Source organism: Mustelus asterias, unplaced genomic scaffold (genome assembly GCF_964213995.1).
Source record: "Mustelus asterias unplaced genomic scaffold, sMusAst1.hap1.1 HAP1_SCAFFOLD_194, whole genome shotgun sequence".
NCBI classification, from domain to species: domain Eukaryota; kingdom Metazoa; phylum Chordata; class Chondrichthyes; order Carcharhiniformes; family Triakidae; genus Mustelus; species Mustelus asterias.
The window spans coordinates 229,370-249,897 of NW_027590187.1; the positions used below are offsets into that span (position 1 = coordinate 229,370).

Below are 20,528 nucleotides of genomic sequence, written 5' to 3' on the forward strand. Positions count from 1 at the left end.
ATTATTGCCGTTCCGTTTTTACACGCATCCCTTATCTGCTTGTTTATAGCCCTCCCTACCTCAACATTATTATTTGGGGGCCTATATACCACACCTACTAGTGTCTTTCTCCCTCTACTATTCCTCATCTCTACCCATAATGATTCCACGTTTTGTTCCTCAGAGCCTATGTCATCCCTCAGTACTACCCTGATATTATCTCTTATTAATAGCACGACCCCACCACCTTTTCCTTCCTGTCTATTCTTCCTAAACGCCTGATACCCCTGGATATTCATCTCCCAGTCCTGGTCACCTTTCAGCCACGTTTCTGTAATGGCCACTAGATCGTACCCACTCGTGCTGATTTGCACCATCAACTCATTTACCTTGTTCCGAATGCTTCGTGCATTCAGGCAAAGTGTCCTTATTCCAGCTTTTATCTGGACCCGCTTTGATGAGTCGCGAACACCCTCTCCCTCTACTCCCTTATCTAAATTACCGCCTTCATTCACTTGCACCCTCTCCTCTACCATTAATTTTGTAATTCCCCTTACCCCTGCATCCTCCACCCCATCAATTAGTTCCTTGATCCTAGTCAACTCTTCTAGCTCTCCTCCCCCCAACCTATCTAGTTTAAATTCTCCCCAGTAACCTTAGCCAACCTACCGGCCAGGATATTGGTCCCCGTGTGATTCAAGTTCCACCCGTTTTTTGTATACAGATCACCCCTGCCCCTAAAGAGGTCCCAATGGTCCAGGAACCTGAATCCCTGCCCCCTGCACCAGTCCCTCAGACACACATTCATCTTCCACCTCACTCCATTCCTGCCCTCACCTTCCCGTGGCACAGGCAGGAATCCTGAGATTACTACCTTTGCTTTCCTCTTTCTCAGCTGTCTCCCTAATTCCCTGTACTCCCTTTTCATGACCCCTTCTCCCTTCCTACCCACATCAGCGGTACCAATATGTACCGCTACCTCAGGCTCCTCTCCCTCCCACCTCAGGATTTCCGGGACGCGACTAGCGACATCCTGGATCCCGGCCCCAGGGAGGCAGACCACCATGCGAGAATCCCGCCTACCTCCGCAGAAACGCCTGTCTGTCCCCTTCACCATCGAGTCCCCGATTAATACCGCCTTCCTCCTCTTTTCCTTAGCCCTCTGAGTTACAGGGCTGGACTCCACTGCGGAGACACGGCTACTGCTGCTTCCCCCAGGCGGGCTGTCCCCTCCAGCAGTACTCAAGCAGGAGTACTTGTTGTGCAGGGGCAAATCCACTGGGGTGCTCTCAACCACCCTAGCCTTACCCTTCCTGGCCATCACCCACTTGGCCTCCTCCCGTTGCCCTGGTGTGACCACCTGATGATAGCTCTTGTCTATCACCTCCTCATTCTCCCTCATCAGCCTAAGATCCTCGAGCTGCAGTTCCAGCTCCCTAACACGGTCCCTCAGGAACCGCAGCTCGACACACCCCTCACAGATGTGGATGTCCGGGAGGCCAGATGCCTAAATAAGGCGCAGGAGCAGACGTAGCTGGTTGTGTTTGTGCTTATGTTATTGGACAGGGTCAGGACAGGTGGAGAGATGGTTTAATAAAGCATATTGAATTCTATCCTTTATTGGTAGGGGCACAGAGTATGCGAGTAAGGAGGTTATGTTCAAATGGTGTAGAACACAAAACCATGCACAGCTGGAGTATGTCCAGTTCTGGGGCCACGATTTCGGAAGGATGTGAAGACATTGGAGAGAGCGCAGAAAAGGTTCACGAAAATGTTTGCAGAACTGAGGAACTTCACTAATGAGAAAGGTTTATAGACTTTGGAACTGTTTTCCTTGGAGAATTGAATGTTGAAAGGAGATTTGATAGAGGCACTAATTTTCCTGACACGTCTGGACAGAGTGGATAGGGACAAACTGTTCCCACTCGTGGAATGATGAAAAATGAGAGAGACAAGATTTAACATCATTAGCAAAGGAAGGAATAGAAACATGAGGAAAACATTTTTCACACAGCAAATGCTTAATGTGTGGAATGCATTGCCGGAGAGTGCGATGGAGGCAGGTTCAATCGAAACATTCCATAAGGAATTTGACTGTTACTTAAAAAGGAAGAGTGTGCAGAATTTCAGGGAGAAGGCGGAGATGTTCATTTTCTGTCAGAACATTAATACGTTCTCATTCGTCACTCATCACTGAATCGAGTTTGCACTGTTCTCTTGTCGTTTCTAAACAAGGAGAAGCGCAGCAATGGTTAAACGACAGAAGAGTTGGTGGTATGAATATAAAGGAGCAAGCCAATAATCTAAGTATGTATCTAAAAAGGTGGCGAGGATGGCAGAACGATAAACAGCTGCCGCCCGAATAAAAAAAAAACAAGAGTAAAATCAAAACCTGCAAAGAAACCTTGAGGCAAAATGGAGCTGAGTTTAACGCCTGAATTTATTTTACTCGGTGCTGAGTCTGGAAGGCTGTACAATGTTTCAATGAGATATGAGGTTCTGTTTCTGGAAATTACATTGAGCTTCATTGGAACATTGCAGGAGGCTTAGATGGAAAGATGGGCATAAAGCAAGGTGAAGAATTTAAATGACAGGAGAGTGTGATATCCGAGTGATGTTTGTCATCTGAACAGAGATATCATTTAATCTGGCCTATTTTAGAGACAGCGTTACAAGCAAAATAACTGTTTGAAATAAATATATTGATAGAAATCAATCTTACACCTGGAATTTGTGTTTCGTGCTCTGAACAGTGAGGAGGGATAATGCAATTTATTACTCCAACAATTCTAATCCATTGTCTTGTTTCCTCATCAAACGATCGGCTCCCAATAGTGTTGACAGGGATTTCAAACATTTATGTCCCACTTCCTACAGTTTGTTCTCGTCCCTTCCCCTCAAGTACTGTGAATGTTTCCCCTTGTTCTCACCTTCTTCCCCACAATTCTTCTCATTCAATGCATAATCCTTTGTGATTTCTGCCAATTCTAGCTTGCTCCTACCACAAACACACTCCCTTTCCCTTTCGCTGTGCTTTCTTTACTCTGAATTGAGCTTTCCCTCTGTACAGCTTTTCCCATTTCCCATCAACGAAAACAAATTTACCTGTCTCTCCTCAAGAGTTCCAAGGCCTCTAACATCCCTTCCAGATGAAAGGCCGATTACAATCATAGAATCCCTATAGTGCCGAAAGTGGCCATTCAGTCCATCGAGTCTTCGCTGACCATAATCCCACCGCAGAATTGTAACCCCATGTATTTACTCTATTAGCCTGCCTGACACATGAGAGACAATTTAGCATTGCTAATCCACCAAACCCGCACAGCTTTGGACTGTGGGACGAAACCAGAGTACCCAGAGGAAACCCACACAGACACGGGAAGAACATGCAGACTCCACACATACAGTAACCCAAGCGGGGAATTAATCCCGGGTCCCTTTCCTCTTCCAAATTATGCAACTGCTTTTGCTGCTCACAACGTTATCTGTTCTGAATTGTGAAGACAAAACAAAGATTGAATACTCACCGTGTGCGATCCCTCCATTCATTTCAAAAGTGCTGCTCCACATTTGAGTTCTGGGCGGCTACCTTTTTCATTCTCCGCTTGTTTTCACAATGGTTTCTCTGTCTCTGGCCTTTTCTCGTGTTCCAAAGAAGCTCAGTGCACCACTCCTCGAGCCGTTGGTATCTTCAGTTGTTCTTTGACTGTTTTGTGTAGCCTTTCACCAAAAGTGCATTTAATTTCTCCTGTGGGAGGAAACTGGAGCATTCAGAGAAAACCCACGCAGACAGCGGGGCGGGGGGGAAATTCGAACTCCACACAAACTCCCATCCAAGGGCACAATCGAACCCACGTCCCTCGTGCCGGGAGACAGCTATGCTAACCACTGCGTCACCCTGTAAACCATGGGAGTGGGATGAAGTAAAATGTTCTTTAAATGAGCCAATATGGATTCGATGGGCCAAATGGAGTCCTACTACACCGTAAAAATTCAGTGGTTTGGGAATTTAAAACATTGTTTCATTGAATGGCGGAGCAGGCTTGAGGGACAATATGGTCTAAAGAGCAAAGAACAAGGCAAATTACAGCACAGGAACAGTCCCTTCGGCCCTTCAAGCCTGCACCGACTGATCTAAAACCCCCTACCCTTCCAGGGACCATATCCCTCTTTTCCCATCCTCGTCATGTATTTGTCCAGACACCCCTTAAAACTTACTATCGTACCTGCTTCCACGACCTCCCCGGCAGCGAGTTCCAGGCACCCACCACCCTCTATGTAAAACACTTGCCTCGTACAACTCCTTTAACCTTTAATAGGAACCTGAGGAAGTCTACTCCTGATCTGATACATTGTGCTGCTGTGTCCAGAAAGTAAAACTCATCCAATAATCTATTTCACATATCAGAATTCACTCCACAAACCGTGAACCATCAACTGTATACTCACTGACAAACACTGACTCGTGGTTAATCAATGTCTCAATCTTAAAGTTCTTATCCGAGTCTTCAAGTCCCTCCATGTCCTCAGCTCTCGCTCCCTGTAATCACCTCAACTCCATCAACCCTCTGAAACATCTGAGTTATTTTAATTCAGACCTTTTGAGCATCACTGATTCGATTCGCTCCCCCAGTGTTGGCCCTGCCTTGAGGGCCTCGGGTCTGGAATGCCCTCTCTGCCTCTTTCTTCTTTTCCTTCATCCTCCACTTTTATCGCCTTCCCTTTATTGACTTCCTCCTTTTCCCGTGGGATTTATCTTTTTCACACTCTGACTTTCTCCAGTCCTGTTTCCGTTTTAAAGTTGAACGTTTATTTGTAAGTCACAAGTAAAGCTTATATGAACACTACAATGAAGTTACTGTGAAATTACTGTGAAATCAAGTACAATCAAGAGTTATAGTTGTACACCTGTAATTCTCACCGCGATTCCGCTTTAAGATTTGTTTACCCGCCGTCAGCTCTCTGATTTCTCATTGGTTTCAGCCCCGGTTCGAATTATATGACGCAATGACGCTCGGCTGGGGATGACACGGAGGAGGTCGACCTCTTTTTAGGTCAAACCAAGTAAACAAACTCAGATTAAATCAGGACAAAGTAAAAGGGGCAGCTCCCCAAAAAGGAGGGGGAACAGCCCGAACAGAAATCAAAATACAAAGGAAACTTAAAAACATCAAATTAAAATGTGATTATTAGGGTCAATAATGCACCCCAACCCCTGCGGTGCCCAGCGGGCGCGGAAAGCGTCAACCTCGCCCGTGGACACCGCATGCTCCCTCTCCAGGGACACCTGGCCGCGAACGTAGCCGCGGTAGAGGGGAAGACAGTCAGGATGGACGGCCCCCTCGATCGCCCGGTGCCTGGACCGGTAAATGGCGCGTTTCGCCAGGCCCAGGAGCAGGTTCACGAGGAGGTCGCCATCCCGACCCTCCCCTCTCCGCACCGGGTGTCCTTAGATCAGGAGCGTGGGACTGAAGTGCAAACAGAACATCAATAAAAGGTTCTTCAGGAAAACATAAAGGGAGTGCAGCCTAAGACACTCAACATAGACATGGTCCACGGACTCCACAAGGCCGCAGAAAGGGCAGTCTTCGGAGCCCGTGAACCAGTGAATCCTACGGTTGTGCGGAACTGCTGCATGCATCACCCTCCACCCCAGGTCCCCGACGTAATTGGGGGAGATCCCTCCGTAGAGGGACCTCCAGCGGGGACCTCCGCCGCCCGGCGGCAACAAGGCCCGCCAAGGTGTATCCGGGCGACAGGCGAGGAGGCGGTAGTGGAGGGTGTGCAGCAGCAGCCCGCACAGGAAACGCCTCCGCGCGGTAGAAAAAGGCACGGAGGACATTTCCGCGACGGAGGAGGTCGACGAACAGCGCCGAATGATGAAGGATCAAGGAAAAGCCTTGCAGTCATGTTGTTCAATTGGCTGAAGTTGATGTCAATTGTAATGTGGGCGTGTGTAGAGCTGAACAAATCGCTCTGCTATTTGTCAGAATATGTAGCGTCATTTTCATTGTTCCCTCACATTTCAAACGGGAATCCTGATTGGACAAAGCAGATGTCACTCAGTCAGCGCCGAGTCTCCCTTGAATAACAGGGACGTGACTTTGATCAGAGAATAGGCCGATAGAGAAGGCGGGGATTACCGTGCACATCTAAGACACCGGGCTGAGCGGCAGCAAATGTCCAGCCAGCGGCCTCTGAATCATAGAATTCCTAGAATACAGAGGAGGCCATTTGATCCATCGACTCTGCACCGACCGCAATCCCACCCAGGCCCTAATCCCGAAACCCCACAGATTCTCCCGATTAACCCACTGACATTCGGGTCAATTTAGCATGGCCAAACAACCTAACCCGCAGACCTTTGCACTGTGGGAGGATAATAGAGCATGGGGAAACAGTGCAAACTCCACACAGAAAGTGATCCGAGGCCGGAATTGAATCAGCGTCAACATTAAGGCACTGGTGGAACTAGCAGCATTCAGTTAAATTACTTTTTTAAAAATACGTTTATGAGCTAACAAGGAGCAAGTTACACATATGAGATTCAGTAATTGAGTCCAACGAGCGATTATGACTGTTCAACACATATGCTGATATTTTGAGCGGATTATTATTGCTTTTAAGGACTATTGTTCACTTTGGCTGAAAGCAGTTTACTGCGAGGCACCGCGGTCAAAAGACTATTATCTCTGACTAATGATGCAGCCATATTTCGAGGGAATAATTGAACCTTGTGATCAGTTAAAGCTTCGGGTGGAAGGAACGTTTCGAACACTTAATCATATTTCAGGTTTGACTGGCTTATTCGCTGTCCGCACGAGATGTTCTGGTGCCCAGCCATGGTGCCATGAGTTAGTCTGTTTAGACAGTGACCTTTAAGGGAACGCGTGAGAATGTTTATTTGAACTCTGGGCTGAGCATTTTACTCGGCAATCAGGGAGTGGGTTCAGCCAAGATAGGAGTCAACCTCGAGATCATGGATTAGGATCTGGAATATGGATTTGTGTTTGAATATTCACCCCTCAAGCCTGTCCAAACTTCATCTTGTGTCCAAACTTCATCTTGGTCCTGTGAATCTCAAAATAACAACGAAACATCAGTTCACCCTCAATAAAGGGGCAGGGAAAATGGATCATCAACGAGGAAGGAACTCGAACCCACGCGTGTAGAGCACAATAGGTTAGCAGTCTATCGCCTTAACCACTCGGCCATCTCATCATACAATGGTAACCTTTCTGATCACCTCTTGTGATTTTAACACATGGGACAAAGAACACATTTCTCCTGCAGGATCATGTTGTTTCTGTACGTTCCCATTAATTTTGGTTCGCTCTTACTCTTTCATTCGATGAGAATCCCGAGAAAGTATAGAGGGAGGCAGTTCCCTTCTCTGGTCCCTGTCCCTCACCGAACTCACCAGATGTAAAATATCGCCAAATGCTGTGAGCTTGTGGTGCAACGGTAGCGCGCGTCTAACTCGATGTCAGAATGGTTGTGCGTTCAAATCACGTCAGGCTCGTGGAGCTTTTCTGCATCAGCCTTTGGATTTTGCATTTGTTGATTGTTCCAGAAATGAAAAACCTCAAAACTGTGATAGGAATGAAATTTTAGGGATACTTCCGGTTCGCATGCTCAGTACTTGTTTGCACACTTTTACATTTGAACAACGTGTCAGGGATTTGATTCGTACATTGCTTGTAAAGTTAAGGCAAGGTACACAGTTCCAAATGTTTCTCGGTGTCATGAAAGGGGATAACTAACTGGTGGTGATTTAAACGAAGGAGTCACACCTCAGGCGAGGAGCAAGGTTGAGAAGCCGTGGCCTTCATGAAAAATCCCAATCGATACAAGAATTGCAGCGAGCTTTTGGCTGAATAAGCTGTCCAGCCACATAAAAAGAAAGAAACCCTACAGTGCAGAAAGAAGCCATTTGAGGCCATCGAGTCTGCACCGACCACAATCCCACCCAGGCCCTACCCCCATATCACTAATTTTTTACCCGCAAACCCCTCTAAGCGAAGCATCTCAGGACATTGAGGGACAATTTTAGCATGGCCAATCAACCTAACGCGCACATCTTTGGACGGTGGGAGGAAACGCACGCTGGACACGAGAAGAATGTGCAAACTCCAGGCAGACAGTGACCCAAGCCGCGAATTGAACCCAGATCCCAGGAGCTGGGAAGCAGCAGTGCTAACCACTGTGCTACCGTACCGCCCACATAAAAACCCTACAGTGCAGAAGGAGGCCATTCGGCCCATCGACCACAATCTGCACCGACCACAATCCCACCCAGGCCCTACCCCCACATATTTACCCGCTAATCCCTCTAACCTACGCATGTTAGTATTCTAAGGAGCAATTTTTAACCTGGCCAATCAACCTAACCCGCACATCTTTGGACTGTGGGAGGAAACCAGAGCACCCGGAGGAAACCCACGCAGACACGAGGAGAATGTACAAACTCCACACAGACAGTGACCCGAGCCGGGAATCGAACCCGGGACCCGTGAAGCAGCAGTGCGAACCACTGCGCTATCGTGCCGCCACATGAGGCAAAGAGTAAGGATAATGAGACTGAATTTCATTTATCACAATCTGTTTTCGACCAAGCGGTTGAGGAAATTGGGCAGCAGCCGAATGTTTCTATTTGATGTGAGCGAGAATATGACAGCAAGAGGATGGTTTCAATCCAGCGACCGCTGGGTTATAGGTCCAGCGCCCTTCCGCTTTGCCAGTCTGCTCCGGAATGTCACCCGCGTCCTGCCTATTCCTGCTGCGTGGGAGAGAGGAAACTATTCATTGTATTTTTATTTCAAATAAGATTCACGTGTTGGGAGGATCACCCTGGCTGGACAATAACACGTAACATCACGCCGACTGTAACAGACAGAGAAAGACACACAGAAATTCAGTAAGAGACTGTCAGGACACACACACAATGACAGACAGAAAATATTCCGAGCAAACCAGCAAGCTACTGAGATGGAAAAACTGATTATGTATGAAACGGGGTTTTTTGTTCCACAAAGATAGGCCCTGTTTTGAAATGCATTTCCTTTTGCGTAACTGTACTCTCTGCTGTGTCGCTGTTCTCTCTGTTGTGGAACTGGGATCTGCCGTTGACAGATCTTCACTGTGGTTGTATCACATTCTTCCCTGTTGTGTAGGCGTGTTCCCGGTTGTGTAAATGCGATCCGTATTGAGCAGAAGTTTTCCCTCTTATGTAAAGGTTTCCTGTTGTGTGAAATGTTCTCTGTTGTTCTGTGAAGATGTTTTCTGTGGAGAAACAGCCGTCGGGACTTTCAAGGCCGCCATTACAGAGACTTGCTTTCAGTTCCAGACTTAGATTGGCTGAATGGCCTACTCCTGTTTCTGTTTTCTATCCATGTTTCTCTGTATTAAATCAGGGAATTTAAATTTGTTGGGATTTACTCCGTGTCCCCAAAAGTTAGTACGGGTCTCTGGATTACCAGCCCAGTGGCATGATCTTTCATCCCTGTAAACAAAATCAGTTCATTCAGCTCATTATTAAACCTCTTCCGAGCAGATGAGAATTCCCTCCACAGAATTTCATTAAACCGATTGAAACAAAGCATTTGCTTCTAGTTGAGAAAATCAATAATTTATCCAATTCAAACAGATACTGTGGAATTGTTCGGAGGTAAAATTATTAGCATGAGTCTGAATTTAATTGACAAGATAACAAGGAAATGTATTCTGAGAAAGAGCGCTGCAATGTTTGGAAGCAAAAGTGGACTTCATCTGACACGAAAGAACGAGGTTCCCAGGAAGATGCACCAGATTTCTATATAAAGCAACCGCGACAGGATTCGAACCTGCAAACTTCTGATGCCACAATGAGAAATACCGAAGTCAGACGCCTTATCCATTAGGCCACGCGGTCAGCTGATGGATACTGCCGCTGACGTTAGCATCGTGTGAGTAAGTACAGTGACAATGTTATTTTTCATTCGATTCGAAGATGATCCACAGATTCCCAGGTCCCAGAAAATACAAGGGAATGCTCCAGCAACGTACGTAATATTTTTCGACATCGAAATAGCCTTTTAATCTGTGAGTCGTGAAGATACATGGAGCGTGAGGAATGGAGCATTAGTGTATGATTACAAGAGCAGCAAGGCAATGTTGGAGCTGTACAAAAATTTGCTGAGGCCACAATTGAAGTACTGATTGCAGTTCTGGTCAAATCACTATAGGAAGCATATGATTGCACTGGAGAGGGTGAAGAGGCCATTCACCTGGATGTTGACTGGAAGGGAAACTATTTAGGCTCGGGTTGTTTTCTTTAGAGCAGGGAAGGCTGAGGGGAGACTTGATTGAGGTGTATAAGATTATGAGGGTTATGGACAAGGTGGATAGGAAGCAGCTGTTCCTCTCAATTTCAGTGTTGATAACAAGGGGTAGTATTTTAAGTTGAGGGACAGGAGGTTTAGATGGGATTTGAGGGACACATTTTTTTCATCCAATGCTTGGTGAGAGTCTGGACTGCGATGCCTGGGAAGATAGTCGAGGCAGGAAAATGTCACTAAGTTTACAAAGTATGTGGATGAACACTTGAAATGTCATAATTTTCAGGACTATGGGCCACGTATTGGAAAGTAGGATTGGTGTAGATTTAATGTAGGTTTCTCGGTGCAGACTTGATGAGTTGAGGCGCCTCTTCTGTATTGCATGACTCTCGCTATTATCCTCAGACTTGGCTGTTCACTGACATGTGTCACCATCCTCTGCCTACTCCACAATCACATGCAGTCAGTGACTCTCACCAAGTGAAAAACACAAACTCCATTCAGTAAAACCTGCAGCCAAACAAGTTTGTGACTTTGTCCCATTCTCTTTTTCATTTTCCTCACTGCAATACTGCACCTGTCAACAAGCACCTTACCCACAAGCCTGGAGATAATCAAAGGAAGGACAGGAAATTATTCGACCTGCCCCAGCTCACTGAGCATTCCTCCTGACAAGCAGATGAGACTTTGGTTTGTAACATTCAGAAAACTAAAGATCATTTCCAACATTCCTGACTCGGAAACGCCCCTTGAAACAGCTCCATAAAGAACAACTGAAGGGTTACAAATTAATTGGAAAAGTCAAACCCCTCCGAGCTTCACACAGAACACTGACCATCGGAACACAAAAGTCATTTTCCACGTTGTCTGATCATTGAGGTACAGGTATCTCCTCCTGCCTGTCTACATTCGGTGATGGAACTTTTTTTCAAACAACTGCTGAAATTGCGAGCTCGAGTTTCTCATGGGATTATAAAGGTGGGTATATTGAATGGTGCTGGACTATTCACCCCTCAAGCCTATCAAACGCTGTGTCCAAATACCTTCTCCAATGCCTTCACAACCTTCGTCAAATGTGGTGCCCAGAAGCGGTTGCAGTACTCAAGATGAGGCCTATCTGGGGTATTTAAAAGCTCAACATGACCTCCATACGCATGTATCCAATCGACTATTCAGACAACTTAGGAAAATATTTGCTTCATTAACTGCTCTCTCAAGATGATCTGCCACCTTCAAGGACCCCACCCAAACATTGGCATCGCCACATCAAATGTGAGCCAAAATGCCGATGAATTGAACGAACGTTGATCTCAGGTCACGAAACGTGTCCGTAAAAATGTAAGGATTTGCATTTTTGAGTGCTTCTTTCCTTGACAGTCTTTATTTTCTATTTTCAAAGCCAGAGAGCAACACAGGCTGTTCAACAACAACTTGACATAACAAAAATGCGATAAACTCCTCGTCGGGGAATTGAACCCCGGTCTCCCGCGTGATAGGCGGGGATACTAACCACCATACTAACGAGGAAATGATGATTTGCACATTGTACACTTGCCACTTACACTTTCAGAGCGACAACTGAGTTCTGACGAGATCAGTTCTTTTCCGCAATTCGGAGGACCATTTAATGCAGCAAACAGCGGTTTTAACCAACCGACTTTTGGATTACCAGGAAAGAGAATGAGATGGATGCATGAAAAAAACAAGAATCAGGTGGAGACAGAAAGGCGCGTTTGCCGTTCATTTCAAACTGCATGTTCTTATTAATTCTGGAGGAAAGACGGCGTGTCTTGAAACCTGAACATGCTGGACAATCTCAGCTGGTCTCTCTCCACAGATGCTGTCAGACATGCTGAGATATTTGTTGTTTCAGATTCCAGCATCGGAAGTATTTTGCTTTTATCTCTAAAAACGTCTTTTTCTCCAACCCGCTGGAACTTACAAAGTGCTTTACAGCTCAGATGCTTTTCTTTAATTCTATTGTCTTCTGTCTTGCCCGAGGTAGGTGCGGATTGAGCAAAAACGGAAATTATCATCCCCAATCTCACATAATCGTGGAAAGATTATTTCTGTGGCTTTTACCGTCTCATCAGTTGTTTGATATAGATTCATTTGTTCAAAGCTGCCTCAGTTAAAATCTTATCAGGGCATATCTCTGTGAGCCACTGGAAAATGAATCAAGTTTCCAACCCGATTCTGAACTCATGAAGTTGTAATTAATTATTCTGTGTCTCCGATGATAATTTTAAGAAGCTCAAATAAAGCTCTACTGTCCATGGTTCGGCCACGGATTCGAAAACAAAACAGATTTCCAAGCAGTGTCTGCAACATAGAACCACATAATCCCTGCAGCGCAAACGCAAGCTTTTCGCCAGAGTCTGATGTGATCTGATCAGTTGTTTCATTTGAATTGATTTGATTTGATTTATTTTTGTCACATGTATCGGCCATACAGTGAAAATTATTGCTTCTTGTGCGCTCTACAGACAAAACATTCCGTTCATAGGGAAGGAAACGAGAGAGTGCAGAATGTAGTGTTACAGTCATAGATAGGGTGTAGAGAAAGATCAACTTAATGCAAGGCAAGTCCATTCAGAAATCTGACAGCAGCAGGGAAGAAGCTGTTCTTGAGTCGGTTGGTACATGACCTCTGGCTTAGGTATCTTTTTTCCCGACTGAAGAAGGTGGAAGAAAGAATGTCCGAGGTGCGTGGGGTCCTTAATTATGTTGGCTGTTTTGCCGAGGCAGCGATAAGTGTCGACAGAGTCAATTGATGGGAGGTTGTTTTGCGTGATGGATTGGGCTACATTTATAACATGTTGTAGTTCCTTGCGGCATTCGGCAGAGCAGGATCCGTACCAAACTGTGATAGAATCAGAAAGAATGCTTCTTTGTTGCATCTGTAAACGTTGGTGAGAGTCATAGCTGACATGCCTAATTTCTTTTGGGAAGAAGTTCCTTTGTTTTGGGAATGGAAAGTAACTTGCCTGACTGGGAATCGAACACAGGCCACGGCGGTGAAAGTGCCGAATCCGAATCACTCGACCATCGGAAAGTGCGTGCGGCCTCACCAAGCTGCAGTATTGTCTTCCAATCGGGCACCACTTCCGCAGTCAAGGGCACTCAGCCTCCGATCTTCGGTTGTCTTCAGGACACACGACAAAGCAGAATCGCCGAGCAGAAACAGACAGGCAAGTTCCACATGCATGAGGAAAGCCTCAACTGGGATCTTGGGTTCAAGCCACAGGACACACAACCCTCACCATACACTCTGAATTTGAAAAATCCATCATACTCTCCTGATCTGAGAGAATTCACACCTCTTTAACCGGTGATTATCCCTCTCTCCACCCTTGCTCTCTATGTCTTTAACGAATTGATTCCCTGAAAAGTCTCGCATTCTAACCATTATTCACACTCCAATCTGTAATTATCGTCCTATTGTGTTTGTGTCTATCGATGTCGTGTTTGTCAACCTCCCTCAACTCATCTGATGAAAGAGCAGCTCTCCTAAAGCTCGTGATTCCAGCTTTAACCTGGTGTTGTGAGAATTCTTATTGTGTCCACCTTTTCAACGCCGGCACTTCACATCAACACGAGTGCGAGCAGATCATCTGTTGAGCGAATAGGGAAATAGATCAGAATTGTTGGTGTGATGTGTTCCATTATCCGTCCTCACGCAGTCCAGGTATATACCAACTATCAACGACACGTATGAGAGGGTAAGATACATTATTCTCTGTCCTTCTCTGGTCCATTTTATCGAAATTATTTTTTTCAAAATCTTCCAATAATTTAAAGCCCAGCATCAGGCCACCCCTCAGCCTTGTCATTATAAGAAAAGAAAGATGCAAGCAGTCAAAACTTTACCAGGTCTTTCCTTTGTTCTCAATGACACTACTTTTTATGGGCTATGGGTGTCACCTGCAGGACCAACATTTGTTGCCTTTCCCTAATTGCCCTTCAACTGAGAGTGGCTTACTCGGCCATTTCAGAGGGCAAGTAAGAGTCACCCACATTGCTCTGTGTCTGGAGACAGACGTACGCCAGACCAGGCAAGGCGGGCAGACTTATTTATCTAAAGTGCACTGGTGAACCAGATGAAGTTTTATAACAATCGACGGTAGTTTCAAGGCGGCCGTTACTGAGACCAGTTTTTCAATTCCAGATTGATCAAATCAGTGAATTTAAATTTCACCAGCTGCCATGGTAGAATTCACTCCACGTCCGCAAATATTAGTGCTGGCCGCAATTATTGGACGATTTTTAAAAGAAACATCGATTTGTTTGCAAAATTCTCTAATCTCTGAATATATTCCACCAATTTATCGCTCGTGTTTAGAATCCTTGACAAAGTGACCACTTAATCCAGAAATTTTGAAATCAATTCTAACTTGGAATTTCCACTGATGTCTTATTGTTCTCAAAAACCTCTTTCACTTACGTTCCAATGACTATTCCTCCCTCCGTTTCACCTGCTCCTTCCATTTCCAAACTGTTCTCACCAGGAATAGCGGACGCCCAGCTTGTTGCAATTTGTTTGAATGAACACGATGTCATATAATCGAAGCAGCATTTTGAAATTCTCATTCATTCAACGTATTCTGGTGACTTGCTTTTCTTATGTTTTATGTGCCATTACATAAGAATCTTACTCTGACATGAGACCACGTTTTGCTCTTTTGCTGCTATGTTTCTTTCCTCTCACGCCATGATTTTTCTCATGGAATTTACAGCACAGAAGCCATTCGGCCCATCTTGTAGATGCTAGGTCAGAACACACTGGTGCCCATTGCAATACCAACTTCCTGCTCCCGGCGCACAGCACAGATCCAGATCTTTATAGAAAAAAGACCACTGAAAATTACGATTCATTCTCATGGGCTGCCCTGGAAGAACTAATGAAACATTTCAAAGGGAACCACTGCAAACACGTTTCTGCCCTGCGCGTGGAATCCATACTGGGTGTCGAGATCAACACCTTAACTGCTCGGCCACGACAGAGGTTTGTCTGTTAGAATGATTTACCCACCTCAGAAATATTTGTAGTAACTTCAATAGGCAGCTAGATTATGCAGAGCAGTGTGTGAGCTGAATTCTGTTCCTCTCCCTCTTTTTGTTATCTTTTTCTTTGACAGTCCCACATGGCAGGTTGGTTCAGAAGGATAAGGCTCATGGGATACAAGGAGAAGTGTCTAGATGGGTGGAGAACTGGCTTGGCCATAGGAGACAGAGGGTAGTGGTCGAAGGATCTTTTTCCGGCTGGAGGTCGGTGACCAGTGGTGTTCCGCAGGGCTCTGTACTGGGACCTCTGCTATTTGTGATATATATATATAAATGATTTGGAAGAAGGTGTAAATGGTGTAATCAGCAAGTTTGCGGATGACACGAAGATGGCTGGACTTGCGGACAGCGAAGAGCATTGTCGGGCAATACAGCAGGATATAGATAGGCTGGAAAATTGGGCGGAGAGGTGGCAGATGGAGTTTAATCCGGATAAATGCGAAGTGATGCATTTTGGAAGAAATAATGGAGGGATGAGTTATACAATAAATGGCAGAGTCATCGGGAGTATAGAAACACAGAGGGACCTAGGTGTGCAAGTCCACAAATCCTTGAAGGTGGCAACACAGGTGGAGAAGATGGTGAAGAAGGGATATGGTATGCTTGCCTTTATAGGACGGGGTATAGAGTATAAAAGCTGGCGTCTGATGATGCAGCTGTATAGAACGCTGGTTAGGCCACATTTGGAGTACTGCGTCCAGTTCTGGTCGCCACACTACCAGAAGGACGTGGAGGCGTTAGAGAGAGTGCAGAGAAGGTTTACCAGGATGTTGCCTGGTATGGAGGGTCTTAGCTATGAGGGGAGATTGGGTAAACTGGGGTTGTTCTCCCTGGAAAGACGGAGAATGAGGGGAGATCTAATAGAGGTGTACAAGATTATGAAGGGGATAGATAGGATGAATGGTGGGAAGCTTTTTCCCAGATCAGAAGTGACGTTCACGAGGGGTCACGGGCCCAGGGTGAGAGGGGCGAAGTAGAACTCAGATATTAGAGGGATGTTTTTTACACAGAGGGTGGTGGGGGCCTGGAATGCGCTGCCAAGTAGGGTGGTGGAAGCAGGCACGCTGACATCGTTTAAGACTTACCTGGATAGTCACATGAGCAGGCTGGGAATGGAGGGATACAAACGATTGGTCGAATTGGACCAAGGAGCGGCACAGGCTTGGATGGCCGAAAGGCCTGTTTCCTGTGCTGTACTGTTCTTTGTTCTTTGTTCTTTGATTGAGAATTCATTTATTAGTTGAGAGACTTTTAGTTTATTTCAATTTTTTTTTTCAGTAGAAATTGAAGCCGAATTTAACGTCCGAAAAAAATAAAATTGAAACATTTAAATCAATTTCATTTCATGAGCGGCAAATATTGCGTTCGAACTGTTTGTGCCCACATGCTTTGAAACGCAAGAGACAGTGGATAAAGTTCTAAATAAATGATCAATGCAAAAGACGGGAATCGAACACGGGTCAACTGTTTGGAAGGGAGCTATGCTCACCACTCTATCACTATCACTTGCTCTACTTCAGAGCTCGTCATTTTCATTAGATATAATTACAGAACTACCTGAGTTGCTGATTTCATCACACACCAGGCGTGTCCATAGCACAGTTTGGAAACTGAACTTGGCTTGCATCGTATTTCCGGACTGTTTAACTTACCTTTTTTACTGTTGTTTCTGACTGAGAACTCATGGATTGAGGCCTGTTGTTGCATTGAAACATTGAAGGAAATTGAAGCTGGATTTTCCGTTCGTAACTCATTGATACTAAGAATATTCAGTGAATTTAGTTTTAGGAGTGACCCGCTTCTGTTCTGAATGCGATTGCTAATTAAATGAGTCACCACTGTGATGGTCAGGAACTGGCACTCGGTCAAATGCTCGCACAGTCACCACTGCACCACCATCGCTCACCTGACTCTGCCACTCCCTCTGTATTTACGGAATGAACAAACAAGCAACGAAGTGGCATAGAAATCAGAGATTATGGAATCCAATAGCCGACATTGCATTTCTGGGAGTCTTACATTTTCCATAGATCGGGGTGAGCAGGATCGCCCAATCAGAAAGCAGATCTCTGGAACATGGAATTTGATTAATATCATGTTTTGCAGTCATTTTAGTCGGTAAGAACCATGTTGATGTGATTTCACTCCAATCCAAAAGGGTTCTGAATGAATCGCGACCTTGTTGCACAACTCGCGTTCAGCCAGAGATGGCAGCAGTGAATAATAAATTGGATTTACTGTTTGCGTCAAGATATCTGGACAGGAATGGAGCTACTGTTGCCGCGGAGCTGGCCAAGCAATATCCTGACCAACTGCACCCGCTCCAAATAGATTCATAAAATTACTGAACAAATCTATGACAGTCTCTAAAAGCATTGTATTAACACCTTTTAAATAATCAATTTGCTGTAACTAATTCAATATGAACCGATTCAATGTCAGCCCTATTCAAGGCCAGTTCTCAAACAGGCATTAACTGGTTAGAAGTTGTAATGCAATCAGAGAACAGCCATCAATATTCTCAGAGAAGTGAAATTGCGGCCCCGAACTTCACAGAAAATCTACAGTACAGAAGGCCATTCGACCCATCGAGCCTGTGCCAACAACAATCCCATGCAGGCCCTATCCCAGTAACCCCACGTATTTAACACACTAATACTCTTGATACTAATGGACAATTTAACATGACCATTCCACCTAGCCCGGCACTAATTTTCATGGGGGAACGACCAATTCTGGAAAGACAAAATCTGCCACTAATGCCACAAATGAAGCTGACGTCTGTTTTGGAGCCTCTGAAACCACATGTTTTCATGGTGGCAAACCTCTACCCAAAGCTAGTGTCCTGATTTGAATCGATTGCCAGCTCGAGTTTCTCACTTGGATGAAGAATATGGAATGGTGCTGGACTATTCAGCCCTTAAACCTGTGGAACTCTGAGTCTTACCTTCACCTTGGTCCGTGAACCTTAAAATAAGTGATCAGTTTACCCTCAATCAGTCAATGGGGAGACAGAGTTTTAAATGTCATAACAATAAAGATGGAATTCAAATCGATTTGTGCAGAGATTTTACACTTTGGCCTATAGTCTGGGTGGCCGAGCGGTCTAAGGCGCTGCGTTCACGATTTGTTTCTTCGCGAGGCACCATCCGAACCCAGGGAAATCTCTCACCTTGCAACACAAGGCCAGCAGATGCAGAGAAACAACGACGACCTCGAAGTTCCACTCCGAGACGCACATCATCCTGACTTGGAAACATATTGCCGTTCCGATGGTTCACAATCCGAGAAATCCCTCCCGAACAGCAGTGTGTGCGCACACGCACAACATGAACTGCAGTGGCTCCAGAATGAATTCATCGCCAATTACTCAAAGGTGATTAATTTGGAGAATATATTCTTCCCGGGTCGGCGACAAACATATCTCGTATGAATGAAGTATTTAATGAAAGTCATCTCGCGCCACAGAAGGGGCCTGTCTGCCTTCAGAGCAGAAAACTGTGTGCATGAATCATACCCCGAACACGGCTACTTTTATACCAGATGTGTGTCTGAAAACAGTAAAGAGAACCAGCTCACGATAAACCGCTCAATGTTTAGCGGAAGAGTTTCACTGAGTCATGTGTGCGATTCCCGCTGATGTGCTTGTTCAATGCCGGGGAAAGGCGGATTTGAAAGGTTTGCAGGGAAATCGGTGCAGTTTCGATGGGCCACTGTCGGATTCAATTATTTTTCTTTTAATAATCTATCCGAGATCACATCGCATCTGTGGAGAGAGAAACGGCCGTCCCCGTGTAAGGTCTGCATCTGAAATGTGAACTATCTCTATTTTCCGGATACTTTCCAGTACTGGTCGTATCTCTTTTTTCACAAATACCACCAGATCTGGAACATATTTCCAGCATACCGCTGTACCACGGGTAGCAATGTCAGGCTCTGCGGCAACGTTGGTTAAAGCGCCTGCGTAGTAGCAGGCATATCCTGGTTTCAAATCAGTGTGCATATGCACTGTTAGTATCACTTTTTTTCACAAATACCACAAGATCGAGAACGTTTTTCCAGTATTTGACCTTACAGAGAGCCTGTGTAGTTTAGTTGTTGAAAGCGCGTTTCTCGTACACAGGTGGTCTGGCCTTCAAATCCCAGTTAAGCCTGGATTTCTTTTACCTGATATTTGCAATTGTGCAAGTCACAATGCCGTTTTCTTCCTCGGCAATATTATCTCCCCTTCACAGTGGATGATCTATAAAGATGAAACAAAAGCATATTTCGAGACTCCCCACGAATATCCCGACTGTTTATTTACAAGATCCAAGTATTTTCATCATGCTGCAATAAAAAAAACATTTGCTTTGCAATAAACCCAATGGCGTAAGTTCTACAAACACAGCTTTCCATTTTTTTCCCCACAGAGAATTTCTAACACAGTCAAATTACCTTAGAATCATACAATCCCGACAGTGCTGAAGGAGACCATTCTGCTCATCGAGTCTGTACCGACTCTCCGACAGAGAATCGCACACAGGACCTTTCCCCGCGGCGCCACGCATGCACCACACTAATCTGCCTATACAAACACCTTGGGGACCAAGGGGCAATCTAGCATGGCCAATCCACCAACCTGCTCATCTTTTGGGAGGAAACCGGAGCACCTGGTTTCCTGGGTGAATGAAACTTGAACAGCACTCCAGACGTGTGGCACTATCCAGCACAAAACATCCCACTTCATTCGCTTCTTATGCATAAAAGTTCACTCCCTCCACTACCGACACACAATGGCAGCAGTGTGCCCCACCGACAAGATGCACTGCAGCAACACAGCAAGACTCCTTTGCCAGCACCTTCCAAACCCACGGCCACTACAGCCTAGAAGGGCAAGCGCAGCAGACACATCAAGATAACACCACCACGCTGCAGGGCACTGATATTTATTTATTGATTGTAGTTATTTATAAGTTGTTGCTGCGTGTGAGTTTTTAAATCTTGTTTATCTTCCAAAAGAAACGAAATATCTAATTGAAAATTATGTTACTCCTTCTAACGCAACCAGCGAATGTTGTGTCACACTTTAAGAAAGCCACTGGGGTTTGCGTTTTCTTCTCGAGTCAGTGGTTTTCCTGGGAGCCGAGTAAACAGGAACAGCACGGAAAGGGGGCAGAGCAGAAAATG

The 20,528-nt window shown here is 45.4% G+C and overlaps 1 long non-coding RNA gene and 2 other non-coding genes across 3 annotated transcripts in view; all 3 read right to left on the reverse strand.

Annotated features, from left to right (window-relative positions):
• LOC144485434 (uncharacterized) overlaps window positions 1-20,528 on the reverse strand; it is a 664,084-nt gene that overhangs the window by 227,349 nt on the left and 416,207 nt on the right. The gene's annotated exons all lie outside the window — the stretch shown is intronic.
• trnar-ucg (transfer RNA arginine (anticodon UCG)) lies at window positions 9,801-9,889 on the reverse strand. Its single transcript is given in 2 exon segments — window positions 9,801-9,836; window positions 9,853-9,889. It is a non-coding gene; the product is annotated as a tRNA-Arg (tRNA).
• On the reverse strand, window positions 11,751-11,822 carry trnad-auc (transfer RNA aspartic acid (anticodon AUC)). Its single transcript has one exon. It is a non-coding gene; the product is annotated as a tRNA-Asp (tRNA).